Here is a 10,093-nt window from a genome sequence, read left to right on the forward strand (position 1 = left end):
TTGAGGGTAGGAGGAGAAGGGGACGACAGAGGATGAGATGGTTGGATGGCATCACTGACTCAATGGACATGAGTTTGGGTGGACTCCGGGAGTTGGTGATGGACAGGGAGGCTTGGCTTGTTGCGGTTCATGGGGTCGCAAAGAGTCGGACACGACTGAGCGACTGAATTGAAGCGAAAAGCGCATAGTGGATATGATGAAATTCCAGCAGAACTTTTCAAATCCCTAAAGGATGTTGTCATCATCAAGGTTTTGCATTCATTGTGCCAACAAATCTAGAAGACCCAGCAGTGGCCACAGGACCGGAAAAGGTCAATCCTCATCCCAAACCCCAGGAATGGTAGGACCAAAGAACATGCTAATCATTGGACAATTGCACTCATCTCCCATGCTAGTAAGGTCATGCTTAAAAGCTTGCACTCTAGGCTTTAGCATTATGGGAACCATGAACTTCTAGATGTCCAAGGTGGGTTTAGAAAAAGAAGAGGAGCTAGAGATCAAATTGCCAAAATTTGCTGGATCATAGAGAATGTAAGGTGATTCCAGAAAAACATATACCTCTGTGTTATCGACTACAGTAAAGCCTTTGACTGGGTGGATCATGACAAACTGTGGAAAGTCTTTAGAGAAATGGGAATACCAGTCCATCTTACCTGTCTCCTGAGAAACCTGGATGCGTGTCAAGAAGCAACATTTAAAACCCTGTATGGAAAAACTGATTGGTTCAAGATCTAGAAAGGAGTATATGAGGGCTGTCTGCTGTTACCCTGAGCACATCATGAGAAATGCCAGACTAGATGAGTTACAAGCTGGAATCAAGATAGGTGTGAGTAACATCAACAACCTCAGATATGCAGATGATACCACCCTAATGGCAGAAAGCGAAGAGGAACTAAAGAGTTTCTTGATGAGAGTAAAGGAGGAGAGTGAAAGAGCCACCTTAAGACTAAATATTAAAAAAAAAAACAAAAAAAACTAAGATCATAGGATACAGAATCTATTCGCATTGCAAACAGAAGGGGAACAGGTGATAGTAGTGACAGATTTTCTCCTTTTGGGCTAGGAAATCACTGCAGATGGTGACTGCAGCTATGAAATTAGAAGACAATTGCTTCTTGGCAGGAACGTGATGACAAACCTAGACAGTGTGTTGAAAATCAGAGACATTACTCTGCCGACAAACATTCGTATAGTCAAGGCTATAGTCTTCCCAGTGGTCATGTAGGATTGTGAAATCTGCACTTTAAAGAAGGCAGAATGCCAAAAAATTGATGCCTTCAAACCATGGTGCTGAAGAAGACTCCTGAAAATCCCTTGGACAACAAGGAGATCAAACCAATCTTAAGGGATATCAACCCTTAATACTCACTGGAAGGACTGATGCTGAAGCTGAAGCTCCAGTATTTTGGGCATCTGATGTGAACAGACAACTCATTGGTAAAGTCCCTAAGGCTGGGAAAGATTGAGGGCAGAAGGAGAAGAGGGCATCATAGGATGAGATGGCTGGACAGCATCACTGATGCAATGAACGTGAAATTGGGCAAGCTCGGGTGATGGTGAGAGATAGGGAGGCCTAGGGTGCTGCAGTCCATGGGATCACAGAGATTCAGACACAACTAGGCAACTGAACAGCAAAAACAGTACATATCTCCCTTCCTTCTTGAGCCTCATTCCCTCTCCCTCATCCCACCAGAACAGGCCATCACAGAGCACCAGGCTGAGTTCACTGTGCTATATACCGGGTTCTCACCGGCTTTCTCTTTTACATATGGTAGTGTATGTAAAATTCCTGGGTTCAATTTCTGGTTCAATTCCCGGGTTGGGAAGATCTCTTGGAGAAGGCAACGGCAACCCACTCCAGTACTCTTGCCTGGATAATCCCAGGGACAGAGGAGCCTGGTGGGCTGACGTCTAAGGGGTCACACAGAGTCAGACACGACTGAAGTGACTTAGCAGCAGCAGCAGCAGTGTATGTATGTCAGTGCTACTCTCTCAATTCATCCCACTTTTCCCCCACTGTGTCCACACATCTATTCTCTATGTCTGAGTCTCTATTGCTGCCCTGCAAATAGGTTCATCCGTACCATTTTTCTAGATTGCACATATATATGCCAATATACGATATTTGTTTTACTTTCTGATTTTTTCCACTCTATGACAGACTCTAGCTCCATTCACAGTTCTACAAATGACCCAATTTATTCCTTTTATGGCTGAGCAATATTTCACTGGATATATGAACCATGGGCACATACTCAGATACTTAGTAGCTCAGTAATGTCTGATTCTTTGCGACTCCTTGGACTGTAGTCCTCCAGGCTTCTCTGTCCATGGAATTTTCCAGGCAAGAATACTGCAGTGGATTGCCATTTCTTCTGCCAGGGGATCTTCCTCACCCAGGGATCAAATCCATATCTTCTGTCTCCTTCATTAGCAGACGAAATTTTACCAGTGAGCCACCTAGAAAGCCATACATGTACCACATCTTCTTTATCAATTCAGTTTCTGTAAAGTTAAAGTTGACAATTAGACCCTGAAATGGTGTGATTCCACAATAGGAACTACAGCACTGCGGGTGTTCTTCTCTGTCACCCAATCCACAACAAAGGAGGCAAGAATACATAATGGAGAAAAGACTGTCTCTTAAATAAATGGTGTTGGGAAAAATGGACAGCTTCATGTAAGAGAATGAAATTAGGGTACTCCCTAAAAAATATTTATAGCATAACTTATTTTAAAACTTCTGCTTATTACATTTAGGTCGTTAATCCATTTTGAGTTTATTTTTGAATACCATACACCATACACAAAAATAAACTCAAAATGTATTAAAGACTTAAATGTAAGTAAGGGGCAATAGTTTTAAAATAAGCATTATAACATTGCACTTAAAAGCATATGTGATAGAGAAGAACCTCTACAGTGTTGTAGTTCTGTGTGGAGTCACACTATTTCAGGGTCTGTTTATCAGCTTTTACTTTACAGAAACTGAATTTCACCACAACATTCACAAATGAATAGACATTTAGGGAACAGTTCATGTGTTAATCAAAGTTGCACAACTCAGGACATTGGAATACAAGGGGAATGGTTATTTTCATAATTTTTTCATACTCAAAAATGTCAGCCATATTGAATGGCTTCTTCCTGATATCAAATATCCTAGGTGGTTACACAGTTTAGGGAGCTTCATATTAACAATGCAGGAATAAGTGCTGTGCTTTAACAATTCAGAACACTTAAAATCATTTATATTTCAAATATTTTCATTGTCTTCCCTTAGCAGTCTCCCCCTCAACCAAGCTAACATTCATTGCTTCAAGAGAAGTTTGGATTTATTCTAGAACAGACAATTTAATTGATTAATGGATTGTAAAATCCACAGCAAATAGAATAGCATGAAAACAAAAATATTTAAATACACTTTAAAAACATATTTTACTGTTAAGATTTATAGAAAAGTTGTAAAGACAGCAATAGTTGCAAAAGATAGTAGAAAACCAGTTTCTCCTGTTGTTAATATCTTATATCACCATGGTGCATTTGTCAAAATAAAGACGCTGGAATTAACACGTTAGTATTAACTGAACTGTAGATATTATGCAGATTTCACTTTTCTATTAAAATTCTCTTTTAATTTCAGGATCTGTTACAGGATCCCACATTCGATGTGTTTAAGATAATCTTTGCCAGATTTCTGAGCTCTAAAGTTACTATTTTTCTCTTTGCATAACCTCTCCTTGGGAAGCAAGTCCTTAAATCTACCTCACCTAGGGGTGGGGTTGGGGTGTGGGTGCAGGAGAAGGTGGAGGGCCTGGTAGTTAAGCATGTCTCCTGAAGGGAGCAGTATCTACATATGCTATTTTGAATTCTCCTTCAAAGAAGACTTGTCCTTTTTTAGCTCTCATTTGTTTATTTATTCAATCGTTTAAGTTAGTTGGCATTTTTGTTTAAAATATTACCCCAGCTATATCAAGATATAATTTATATATAATATTTTATAAGTTCAAGGGGTAAAAATGAAGACTTGATACTTAAATATTGTGAAATGATTATTACAATAGGGTTAGTTAACATTTCCTTCACCTGTGTATTTACCATTGTGTGTGTATGTTTGTGTGTGTGGTGAGAACATTCAAGACCTAACCTCTCAGCAGCTTTCAATCACATAACATCAATATTATTTTAACTATAGTCACCAGGCGGTACATTAGATCCCAGAACTTACTCAACTTATAACCAGAAATGTGTATTCTTTGGCCAACATCTCCCATTTCTTCCACCCCTCAGCCCCTGGTGACCACCATCCTTTCTTCTGCTGCAATGTATATGACTGTGAGCTGGATTTTTAAAGTGATAGGAAATATAAGAAACCTCGAATAGCCAAAGCAATCTTGAGGAAGAAGAATGGAACTGGAGGAATCAACCTGCCTGACTTCAGGCTCTACTACAAAGCCACAGTCATCAAGACAGTATGGTACTGGCACAAAGATAGAAATATAGATCAATGGAACAAAATAGAAAGCCCAGAGATAAACCCACGCACATATGGACACCTTATCTTCGACAAAGGAGGCAAGAATATACAATGGAGAAAAGACAATCTCTTTAACAAGTGGTGCTGGGAAAACTGGTCAACCACTTGTAAAAGAATGAAACTAGAACACTTCCTAACACCATACACAAAAATAAACTCAAAATGGATTAAAGATCTAAACGTAAGACCAGAAACTATAAAACTCCTAGAGGAAAACATAGGCAAAACACTCTCCGACATAAATCACAGCAGGATCCTCCATGACCCACCTCCCAGAATATTGGAAATAAAAGCAAAAATAAACAAATGAGACCTAATTAAAATAAAAGCTTTTGCACAACAAAGGAAACTATAAACAAGGTGAAAAGACAGCCTTCAGAATGGGAGAAAATAATAGCAAATGAAGCAACAGACAAACAATTAATCTCAAAAATATACAAGCAACTTCTGCAGCTGAATTCCAGAAAAATAAACGACCCAATCAAAAAATGGGCCAAAGAACTAAACAGACATTTCTCCAAAGAAGACATACAGATGCCTAACAAACACATGAAAAGATGCTCAACATCACTCATTATTAGAGAAATGCAAATCAAAACCACAATGAGGTAACATTTCACACCAGTCAGAATAGCTGCTATCCAAAAGTCTACAAGCAATAAATGCTGGAGAGGGTGTGGAGAAAAGGCAACCCTCTTACACTGTTGGTGGGAATGCAAAGTAGTACAGCCACTATGGAGAACAGTGTGGAGATTCATTAAAAATCTGGGAATAGAACTGCCATATGACCCAGCAATCCCACTGCTGGGCATATACACCGAGGAAACCAGAATTGAAAGAGACGCGTGTACCCCAATGTTCATCGCACCACTGTTTACAATAGCCAGGACATGGAAGCAACCTAGATGTCCATCAGCAGACGAATGGATAAGGAAGCTGTGGTACATATACACAATGGAATATTACTCAGCCATTTAAAAAAATACATTTGAATCGGTTCTACTGAGATGGATGAAACTGGAGCCCATTATACAGAGTGAAGTAAGCCAGAAAGAAAAACACCAATACAGTATACTAATGCATATATATGGAATTTGAAAGATGGTAACGATAACCCTATATGCGAGACAGAATAAGAGACACAGATGCATAGAACAATTTTATGGACTCTGAGGGAGAAGGTGAGGGTGGGAGGTTCTGGGAGAATAGCATTGAAACATGTATATTATCATATGTGAAACAGAACACCATTCCATGTTCGATGCATGAGACAAGGGCTCAGGGCTGGGGCAATGGGATGACCCAGATGGATGGGATGGGGAGGGAGGTGGGTGGGGGGTCCAGGAAGGGGAACACATGTAAACCCATGGCTGATTCATGTCAATGTATGGCAAAAACTATTACAATATTGTAAAGTAATTAGCCCCCAACTAAAATAAATAAATTTATAAAAAAAAATAAAAATAAAAAATAAAGTGATAGGATACAATTTCACTTAATATAATGCCCTCAAAGCCCATCCATGTCATCACAAATGGCAAGATTTCCTTCTTTATCATGGCTGAATAATATTTCATTGTTTGTGCAAAATATCTCCTTTATTCATCTGTAGAGAGACCCTTTGTTTCCATATCTTGGCTATTGTGAATAACTCTGCAACAAACATGGGAGTGCAGATGTCTATTAATGACTTCATTTTCTTTGCTATACACTCAGAAGTGGGGTTACTGGATCATATGGTGGTTCTATTTTTCACTTGATGATGAACCTCCATCATGAAGTGTTTTCCATAGTGGCTGGAACATCTCACATTACTACCTGCAGTGCACTAGAATTCCTTTTTTTCCACGTCCTATCTCTTGTCTTTTGATGGTAGCCATTCTAGTAAGTGCAACTTTACATTTCTAACAGGTATAAAGTAATATCTCATTGTTATTTGGATATGTACTTTCCTGATGACTGTTGATGTTATTTTTGATGTTGAGCACCTCTTCATATATTTGTTGGCCAACTGTATGTCTTCTTTGGAAATTTGTTTATACAATACAATATAGAGTATTTTTTTCTTGCTTTTGACCTTTATGAGTTTCTTATATACTTTGGATGATCACCCTTATCAGATTGATGTGAGGTTTGCAAATATTTTCTCCCATTTCATTGATTGTCTTTTCATTTTTCTGATTTTTTAATTTTGCTAAAATTTAATTGCTCTTTTCTTATCAATTCACTCATACTTCTTTTTGCAACTCATACCAATTTATGAAATATATATTTTATTAATTTATAAAGTATTTGACAAATGCTAACAAATATTTCTGATGGTGAGATTTAAAGTGATACTTTATTCTTTGCATTCTTCTCTATCATGTGAGTTTATTTTTAAAATGAGCATTTATCACTTGTTAAAAAATTCTAACGTTATAATTTAAAAATGTCACTCAAAATCCAAAATGAAGAGCATTTTTCTCTAATAGAAGGTTGAAATGTCTTTATTCAAAGCCCATAATCAGAAAGGTCAGGGAAAATTAGTAATTGCATTTGTATTTACAAGATTTTAAACAATTACTCAGAAGTAGGCTAATTTTATTAACTTTGTGCTATGTTGAGTTTAATTATTTTCTTGAATGTGTCGTGTAGATTATTATTTGTCAGTTGATTGTAGAATTGAACATTTTAATCACTTCTACTTTATTCAAGGAAGGAAGACTTGAAAATGAGTTTTTATGAAGTCTAAATTTAGAGACATTAAGCTTTATTTGTTACATAGGAATATTTTTCTTATTGACTCATCATACACATATACACAAACACACACATACACACAAAGCATGAAGTTTCAGTCAATGGATTGAATCAGGCCAAATTAAAACTTTACCTTTAAAGTTGTAAAGAGACTAGACTTAATTTTTCTCACCACAAAAACGAGATGATAGTGATGTGAAGTGATAGAGAGGTTAGCTAAAGCTGAGTGCTAATCGTATATTGTATAAATGTAACAAATCAAAAATTTATACACCTTAAATTTACACAGTGATACATATCAGTATCTCAACTAAAAAAAAAAGACAGGAAAAAAAATCACAGAAAACATGTACACATATACACACAAAAACAAAGTAAGCTAGTATTGTTATCTTTAGGACAAATTCTAATGCCAGAATTGTGATATTTCCTACTGTATTGTTTCCAATAGTATGAGTTGGTATGTTTCTTTATTTTTTGAGGTCCTACCATTTTATTATATTCATTTGGTACAGATTTGTTTCATTTATCTTGCTCAGGACTTAGTATAATATTTCAAAATTAAAAATTATTATTAATCTCTAGCAAAGCATTCTCTATCATGATAGAATGTGTACTTTGCCCATTTTATCTATATGTTTATTTTGTAAGTCATTTTAGAAATATGGAAGACCAACTCACCCTGCTGTCTCAAACTCTGAAATTTGTTTTTTTCATCTTCTATCTCATAACATTGATTTCTGGGCTTCTTCCCTATGTAAATCTTCAGTCTGTTTTCCCATATGAATTTTAAGTCTACAATGTAAGCAGACAATGTTTAAATATATATATATATATATATATATATATATATATATATTACTGCATAGTATATGACTTCATTGTATATATTTTGGGCACCTGTTCATATGATCACTATTTTTCTTTTGAAATTTCTCTGAAGCTTAATTAGCATATGATTTAAAACATAATTTTTGTAATATCCATTTTAATATACCACTGCACTAAGCAGTCATACAGGTTCAGCTTACAACTATTGCAAGATTACTTTTTAGATATGTAACACTATCTTTCTTAACACAAAATTCACCTGAAAACTTAAAAGAACAGTTATATAGAAACAGATTGCTTTAATTTGCATGACACAACTTACACGTGTGTGTGTGTTCAGTCTCTCAGTCATGTCCGATTCCGGAGATGGCAATGGCAACCCGCTCCAGTGTTCCTTCCTGGAGAATCCCAGGGACAGGGGACCCTGGTGGGCTGCTGTCTATGGGGTCGCACAGAGTTGGACACGACTGAAGCGACTTAGCAGCAGCAGCAGCATGTCTGATTCTGTGACCTCATAGACTGTAGCCTGCCAGACTCCTCTGTCCATGGAATTCTCCAGGCAAGAATACTTTTGTGGGTTACCACGTCCTCTCCCATGGGATCATACCAACCCAGGATCGTACCCAGGTCTCTCGCATTGCTGGCAGATTGAGCCACCAGGGAAGCCCAAGAATACTGCAGTGGGTAGCCTATCCCTTCTCCAGGGAATCTTCCTAATCCAGAAATCGAACCAGAGTCTCCGGTACTGCAGGCAGATTCTTTACGAGCTGAACTACGAGATAGTTTACAAGTATATATTAAGAAGAAAATAAGGGTAAATAAATTGGATAAATGTTTCTAAAATGTCTTCAGTCAGAGTTAACTTTTTCTGAAACATTTTTATCTCAGAGTTGTCCTTGTTTTCTTTGTCCACACAACTTTCTCTTCTAGGGCATTAAGAGAGATAAATATTTAGCCTCCCTTAAAAGAGCCCTCTGCTCCTAGTCATCTCCTCTAGTCAATAAACAGTCAGTTCTACCAGAAGGTGTTGAAAAATGGCTTTAGAACAACAGCCACAACATACATTTCTATCTAAAATTGTTCTATATACAGATTGCTATTAGAATATTGAAGGTTTTTGTTAGCCAGTCATAATACCAAGGGCAAAGGCAATGGCACCCCCACTCCAGTACTCTTCCCTGGAAAATCCCATGGATGGAGGAGCCTGGTAGGGTGCAGTCCATGGGGTCTCTAAGAGTCAGCACGACTGAGCAACTTCATTCTCACTTTTCACTTTCATGCATTGGAGAAGGAAATGGCAACTCACTCCAGTATTCTTGGCTGGAGAATCCCAGGGACGGGGGAGCCTGGTGGGCTGCCGTCTATGGGGTCGCACAGAGTCGGACACGACTGAAGTGACTTAGCAGCAGCAGCAGCATAACACCAAGATTAACATTATTATTATCACAGAATTGACAGCAGCAATTTTATGATGGTCTTACTAATTGTATCATTAGTTTAGTGATACTGATATTTTAGGGAAAGTGTTCATTTGTGGACCTTTGACACATGATGTATGCATGAATAAAACCTCATATTAAATCGTGTATTTTTTATAATAATCCATAATTGACAATGTTTTATCACTACTTCAGTAAAAAAGTATGATAAAATCAGCTAAATACTATTTATAATTTTTATCTCCCTCTATGCCTGTGTGCTAAGTCGCTTCATTCGTGTCCTGTTCTTTGTGATCCTATAGACAGTAATATGCCAGACTCCTCTATCCATGGGATTCTCCAGGCAGCATACTGGATAGGGTTGCCATGCCTTTCTTCAGGGGATCTTCCCCACCCAGGGATCGAACCGACATCTCTTGCATCTCCTGCATTGGCAGGCTGGGTCTTTACCACTAAAATGACCTGGGAAGCCTTATCTCCCTCTGGTGAAAGTGAAGCTGCTCAGTCGTGTCCGACTCTTTGTGATCCCATGGACTGTAGCCCA

The 10,093-nt window shown here is 37.8% G+C and overlaps 1 long non-coding RNA gene across 1 annotated transcript; it reads right to left on the reverse strand.

Moving 5' to 3' along the window:
• Positions 1–2,180: 2,180 nt before the first annotated feature.
• On the reverse strand, positions 2,181–8,573 carry LOC145506666 (uncharacterized). The gene is made up of 3 exons (XR_014054145.1): positions 8,433–8,573; positions 7,961–8,074; positions 2,181–2,505 (listed from the first exon to the last, which is right to left on the reverse strand). It is a non-coding gene; the product is annotated as an uncharacterized LOC145506666 (long non-coding RNA).
• Between the last annotated feature and the right edge of the window lie 1,520 nt (positions 8,574–10,093).

This window comes from Giraffa tippelskirchi, chromosome 5 (assembly GCF_054371585.1).
Source record: "Giraffa tippelskirchi isolate mGirTip1 chromosome 5, T2T-mGirTip1v1.2.pri, whole genome shotgun sequence".
NCBI classification, from domain to species: domain Eukaryota; kingdom Metazoa; phylum Chordata; class Mammalia; order Artiodactyla; family Giraffidae; genus Giraffa; species Giraffa tippelskirchi.